Consider the following 7,076-nt stretch of genomic DNA (forward strand, 5'->3'; position numbering starts at 1 on the left):
ACAGGAACCTCCACAATCATCACTTCGCACTTGTATAAGTGATGGCCGATGACTAAGAATTCTGATGGGACCAGATACCTAGAATGCATCAAGAGTCAAGGTGAGTAGAAGACAAAGATGTTAAGCCTATGACTGTGGAAGCAGGGACACAGACAGCCCGAGAGGCCACCTTTAGGAGTCAGAATTTTCTTCAAGTGCAAAGTCAGCTGTGTTCTAGAAACGCAAGGGCTCAGGAGCCCTCTCCTTTCCCTGGCACCCCTTCATTGGATCTGGCAGCAACCTACACCAGAAGGAAGGGAGAAGTGGGGTAACCACAGTTACTGCCCCCTGTGGTCCTTCCCTGCTCATCACCTGGCCCAAGGTGAAGCATGATGTGCACATATCAAGAAATAAAATTCCAACGGGCAGGGCAGTGTACACGGCACCTTTATTCTTTGAATAAAAGCAAACCACAGGCTCATCTGGGAAATGCCAACTGCACAGGCTGTTACTCTAACCCAACCTTTGCACTGTAGGAGAGCACCACAGAAGCTCATGGCGGTCATCTAAAGCTTCCATTTTTGGGGGGGAGGGTTGTTGTTGTTTTCTTTCCTTGGAGCAGAACTACATAGTAAATAATGGTAAGAAACCACTGGTACGTTCCCATGAGCTTTATGTGTTTTTCCTATGCTCTGATTAGGAGACACCGAATTTGCATTTTGCACTGGAGCTTGCATATTTTGTAGATAGCTTTGCACACATAACACCCATCACTGTCTCTCCCTCCCCTTACTGTATTGCTCATAACATTCACTGCACCTTATCACCTCTACATAATCTTGTAGTTATTTTTGTTTATCCGAGTCTTTCCCAAGAACATAAGAACCACAGGTGCACAAGCTGTTTAATTCCATGGGCTATCAGAGGGTCCTAAAATGATGCCTCAATAAGCACAGGCATCAGAGGAACATTCTGGAAGGTACAGGAACTAATATATTGAAAGGAAAATGCAAACCACAGATTTAAAGTGATGACCTCTAAATCAGTTCATAGACTTACCTTCTTGCTACCTCATCCAAGTTGCCCTTTCTGGACATATATTCAATAATCTACATATATAAGCATATTCATTTAAGAATAAGTAGTTCTTTAACTACTTCATATAACTCATGTAAAGGTGCAGAGGTTTGGGAATTCATAGCATATCAAAGTATGTATTTCAGAAGTCTTCAAATGAGGGCTCTGGTTGGCAGATATACATGTCCACTGTCTAGTCCACAGTACCCACTTATTGATCCTGACATTCACCTAGGTGTTGCTGTGAGGGTGTTTTGCAGACAGGAATGAAGGCTTGAGGAAAGGAAGACTGTTCTAGATAATCCAGGTGGGGTTATCTACTAAAAGACTTTTAAGAATTGAGCTCAGGCTTCCTGGATGAAGAAGAATATGTCTACTGTGGACTAGCCCCAAGTCCAGGAGTCCTAGCCCATTCTTCCTGACAGCCTGCCTGCCTTACAGTCTCAACTTCTGGCTTACCTAGATGGCTCCCATGACTGCAGATATGAATTCCTCCTTGGAGGATCTGTATATCCTACTAGTCCTGTGCTTCTGGATGCAGCCATCCTTTAGGAAACAAAATAACCAGCTCAGATAAGGTTTTAAATGGAAAAGAGGCTTGTCCTTACATTTCCTAGAGTGATAGGAAGATGAGAGGGGAAGGGAAGAGCATGGGAAGGGAGGGGAGGGGGGAAGGGAGCAAGTTTTCAGGCTAAGCTGAAAGCCTCTATGTGGCTCCTAAATGATGAGTTCTGTTCGCTGGAAGTGTAGAGTTTGGAACAGCAGAGGAGTGCAAATTATCTGAAGAACACCATGGGGGGTCACTGAGCAAGAGAATGAAATCAGAGAAAGAAACTGCTTCTGAGAAAGAAACTAGGGCAGAAAGATGAAGAAGATAAATAGAAGAGATGCTGGGAAGATCAAGATGCTGCAAGATCCATTGCAGCCAATCTCTTCTACCATGGTGCAGCGAGATTCTGGGAGCTCCAAGAAGCCATTGCTCTAGATTGACACATTCTGACTCCCAACACACAGGGAGTTCCTAAAATGACACTAACTGTGGGTTACTTTTCAGGAAGGTGAGATAGTCACACTACGTAGAAATTCTGAGATTTCGTTCATGGCACTACTGCCATTATAATAGAGCCAAATCCTGCAACTATAGGCTCAGTCACAGCACACAAGAGATTAGAAGCTGCCACCAGGCCCCTTTTCTGACCTGTAATTAACTGGCAAGGGAGCAAAATAACAGAAACAAACAGTTAAGAAGAAAACTCAAGGACTGGAGAGATGGCTTAGTGATTTAGAGTGGTTGCAAGTACTCCACCAAACCAGAGAATTTACACACACACACACACACACACACACACACACACACACTACCCAAGTCTTACCATCATTATTTTGTAGTGCTGGAGATTGAAGCCAGGGTCTCAAGCTTGCTGCTCTTCCAGAGACCCAAGTTCAGCTTTTAGCATGCATATCATGGCTCACAAACACCTGTAACTCAGCCCCAGATGATCTGAGGCCTCAGTGGACTCCATGGCCCCTGCACTCATTTTATTTATATGAAAAATTTAAAACATAGTTTAAGGTAGGAAAGACAAAATTAGGAGCAAGAAAATAACTTCAGGATTCTGTGTTGTGCAACCTCAGCCACCTAACTCTTCAGAGCTTGGGCTTACACAGCCAGCCAGGCTCAGGTCAAACTGTCACTCACTAATTCATGCCACTCACCCCTGACTGTGCTCAGATGAATATGGGGTCAGCACAACAACTGAAGAAATAAAATGTCAGTCTCTGCTTGGAGGCACCTGGTGGTTTGCAGAGACCCAAATCACATGACAAATACCCAGCCTGGGTGACCTCTTAAGGACAGAACAAAAAGCTAAGATAATAAAATAAAATAGAGAAAATGATTCTTTAAATAGAAATTCTGTCTCCTAATAGTGTTGTCCTCTTTGTCTCCTATAGAAAAAGATGAAGATAAAGAAGGAACATAATATAGATACTTGATGAGCTGCTGTGTCTATGGTGATTCATCCTTTATGGCAAATTAACATTGAATCTAACCGTGACCTTGCTATTATATGTCGTAGGTACAACTGGAAGGGTGGGAGCTATTTCTGCTAGGAGCACATGGCTTCTCCCTTCCTAGGGAGAACTTCACCAACATTTATATCCTGGGTTTTGGAAAATGTGCATGGCATAGGCTGACAAAGTGCCACACATCCATGTCTAAAAGCATTTCACAGGAAACTCAAGGTTGGTTGAACAGACTCTTCTAGGAGATAAACACAAATGCTGCTAGATAGGTAATGTAACCTTATCCTTCAAGGTCAGTCTGAAACTCATAGACAACAGAAAATCTGTGATGTGGAGAAACAGGCCCCAGCATCCTTCAGCTCCTGGGTCCTAATGTGTCTGATACTCACAATATGAATCAATACATTCTTTTTCCTGCTTGAGTGGCCATAAGCCAGATACCTGTTCCTTGCAAATAAAGTAGCCCAGTACAAACTATTTTGTAATAAAATAAATATATCCATGAAAACAAAATGCATCCCCTAAGGAAACCAGCATGAGATTATACTTATAAACTATCAAAATACAAATATACTATGTTTTTTAATTAATCTCATACTTCTTTAACAGTCAAGGCACCATGATAAAGCACCCACTAACAACTCAAACACTGCTTTATAAACTGGGTTGCAACCTCATTTCAGGTCAAGTAACTGAATGTGGGGTTCACCAAAAGTAGCAATAGTAAAGAACTTACAAATGTGCAATGATCAAAACCTAATTCAAATTCAAAGACGGAATGAACTGTAGGTGTTCCTAACAGCAGTCTACCATATGTAGCAGGATTTCATTGCACCTTGGTTCTAAACACACAGCATGTACACTTTGCTCTACACATACCTTCACTTTGTGTAACACCAAAAGACACAGCCTAAAACACCTTGGCTCACACTAGAGACTCTCCTCCATAATGGATCGTAGTGTTTGTAATGTACATTCAAAGTGTTCATAGAAATTTGATAGTCTGCACAACTTCCAATGTTCTCTTAACTAAGAGCATTCCTTAGCATCTATCACATTAGCACTAGAATAATTGTTCTTAAAATTTAATGTTTGGACTGCTGACTTGTAATAAGGACAGAATTTTCAACAATTGCTAAAATGGCCTTAAATGCATTTCTGCCATTTTGTACTATGTGTTTATGCAAAACAGCATTCTCAGCATTGACAATTACAAAATTAAAATACCAATCAACACTGGAAAGTGTTGAAGCTATTCTATGTCCTCAGTATCACACATTCAGTCAAGATATATCTACTTTGTAAAAATGAATAAGCATGCCTACTTCATTATTATGTGAAATTGTTTTCACCTTTGATGAATAATCAAATTATGTGTCTGCCAGAGAATTATTTCAAAATAATCTTCTTTATGGTTTACCGGTAACCAAATTGACTTCCGTGCCTATTTTATACATTTATATCTATGGAGGTCACAAAAAAAATTCTTGGTAAAAATATTTCACACGTACAAAGTGTCTAAGAATCTATGACATAAAATGGGTCATGTAATCCCAAGGTTGTGTCTCAGATGAAGTTCTCAGAACTGTACCACAGGAAGATAATTTCCAGGTCTCAAGAGATGGCCACACAGTGTACCAGCAACGGCAATGAATTGATGGCAAGGGCTTTACCACATTCTGAAGACCTAAACATAATCCCCAGCTCTGTCAGAACTCCACGGTTTTGCCCCCCACTTGAGACTGGGTCTCTCAAATCCATCAGCTTTGTAATGATAGACTCAGACACGTCAAGAAAGTCTACGACTGGCTCGTCTCACAGCTAAACAGGTGCAATGAGGGTAATGCAACTTCAAAGCATGTGAACCAGTAGCATTATCCAAAAGCAACAAAAGAGGAACGGCAGAGAGGAGCCTGGAAAGGCGGCTGCCTCTAAACCGAAGCTGCACGGAGCTTCGTAAAGAAAACGTGTCATTCATTCATAAGGGAAAGTGAACAATGGAGAAAATTAGGGCACTACCCTGGACAAATGAGACAGAGCTCAGTTTTCTGCATTTGATGCTTTATGTTTGATCCCAAAATAGAGTCTCTAAATCAAACCCCATTATGCAGATGGGGTAATCACCGTGCCCTGTATAATTTTACAGTTGGCATCACTCTCTACTTCTATTCAAACATTAATCTCCCACAGTTTAACCGGCAGGGATTTACATATTTTACCAATTCAAATTGGGGTGTATCTCACCTTTGTATTGATTCAGTAACCAAAACAGAAAGCATCTCCCGGAGGCAAGTCCTATCCCCCTTTCCATGAGATTCCAGAAACTGTATCCTCAAACTGGGACCGAGTCACGATTCTAACCTTGCACTCTACCTCTTGAAGTCAACCCTAGTGGTCAGTTGTTGTAGCTTCTGCATTACTAATTGAGAGCATGCCCTAATCAAGCTTCAAAAAACGCTAAAGGTTCTGAAAAGGGCCAGGAGGAACGGGGCAGAAGGGTATGGGTGGGGTCAGAGGAATAGGAGACTTCAGTGTTCTGAGCAAATGCAAATTTGTACAAGTCCTCGAAATCCACAGTCAAAAGCTCCCCTAAGAAAAGTGATACTTCCCGGTGGTTAACTCACAAGTCACATAATAAAGTGTATCCAGACCCTAAAAATGAGGAAAAAAAAAGTCATGGTGATCCGTTTTGGTCACTTTTATAAGAATATTCTGCCTATTCTTACATGAATTTTTCAATTTCAATTTCCAAATATTTTGTTCTTTTGTCTCACAGAAAGACTAAAAACAAAACAGCTTTTAAAATACATAGCAAGCAATCTATACATCATCAAGACTAATCGAGAGTGAATAAAGGACATTTTTACTTAACTAAATTGTACTTTTATTTAAATATTTGTCTGTCCTGTCTGTCCATTTAATTTGCCCTTTTTGAAGATAAATCCAAATTGGATAATCTTCTCTAATCTAGGAGACAAATAGAAAACTGGACCGTTTGACTTTAAGGATTAGCTTTTTAATTTAGTTTATTAGACTCTTGTTTCAAGAAAAGAAAGACCTACGGGATATTGACATTTACTTTCATGTTGCAAGTCAATCATCCCCACTGAATGTCTTCCTCAAAACAGTTCAGGTATCATTTTAAAAGCATGCACCTAGACACTCATATGTTTAAAAGCCTGCCTGTCTTTATTAAAGAGAGGGCTATTAGTAAACTAACTGAAAATAGTTGCATTTATATGTCCAAATTCATTCACAGTTTGGACTGTAGAACCAGTTTTACTTTTTTCAACATCACAGATTCACTCAGTAAAAAACATGTGAGGAACACATAAATATCTGCATGTCCAGCCAGCAGGCCCATGAAAAAACTCTAGGCAAGAAGAGGCTCCCTCACTCAGGGAACGGATGGTATTATGTAGCTATGTCAAGTGTGTACATACAAATATATGGGTGTATATAAATAAACATATACTCACACATATATGTATTAATTAGGTTGTGTTTGTATCCCTGGGTTAAACCTCCCTTGTTCATAGAGGGTATACATTCCAAGATAAACATATACCCACCCACCCCCACCCACCCCCACATATATATATGCATATATATATAAATTAAGTTGTGTTTGAATTCCTGGACTATTCTTCCTTTATTCATAGAGGGCATACATTCCAAGATTCCCAGTGGATGAATGAAGCTGTAAGTGGAACTGAATCCTAGATAAGTTTATCTAGGTTTTTCTTCCACATGCATACCTATCAGGGAGTTAACTTGTAAGATGGCACAGTAAGAGATTAAAAAACATAATGAATACAAAGGAGTGATTATAACAAGATGTTACAATCTACTCTTCTCCTCATACTAAATGGAAACTCTTGCATTGCTCCTTGGTGGGTCTGAATTGCCAGCACCACCACTGTTGGACTGTGGGACTGTGACTGATAAACTCTAATACTGTAACTCCTCCACAGTCAAACTGAAGATCAAGGTGG

This window comes from Cricetulus griseus, chromosome 2 (genome assembly GCF_003668045.3).
Source record: "Cricetulus griseus strain 17A/GY chromosome 2, alternate assembly CriGri-PICRH-1.0, whole genome shotgun sequence".
Taxonomy (NCBI): Eukaryota; Metazoa; Chordata; class Mammalia; order Rodentia; family Cricetidae; genus Cricetulus; species Cricetulus griseus.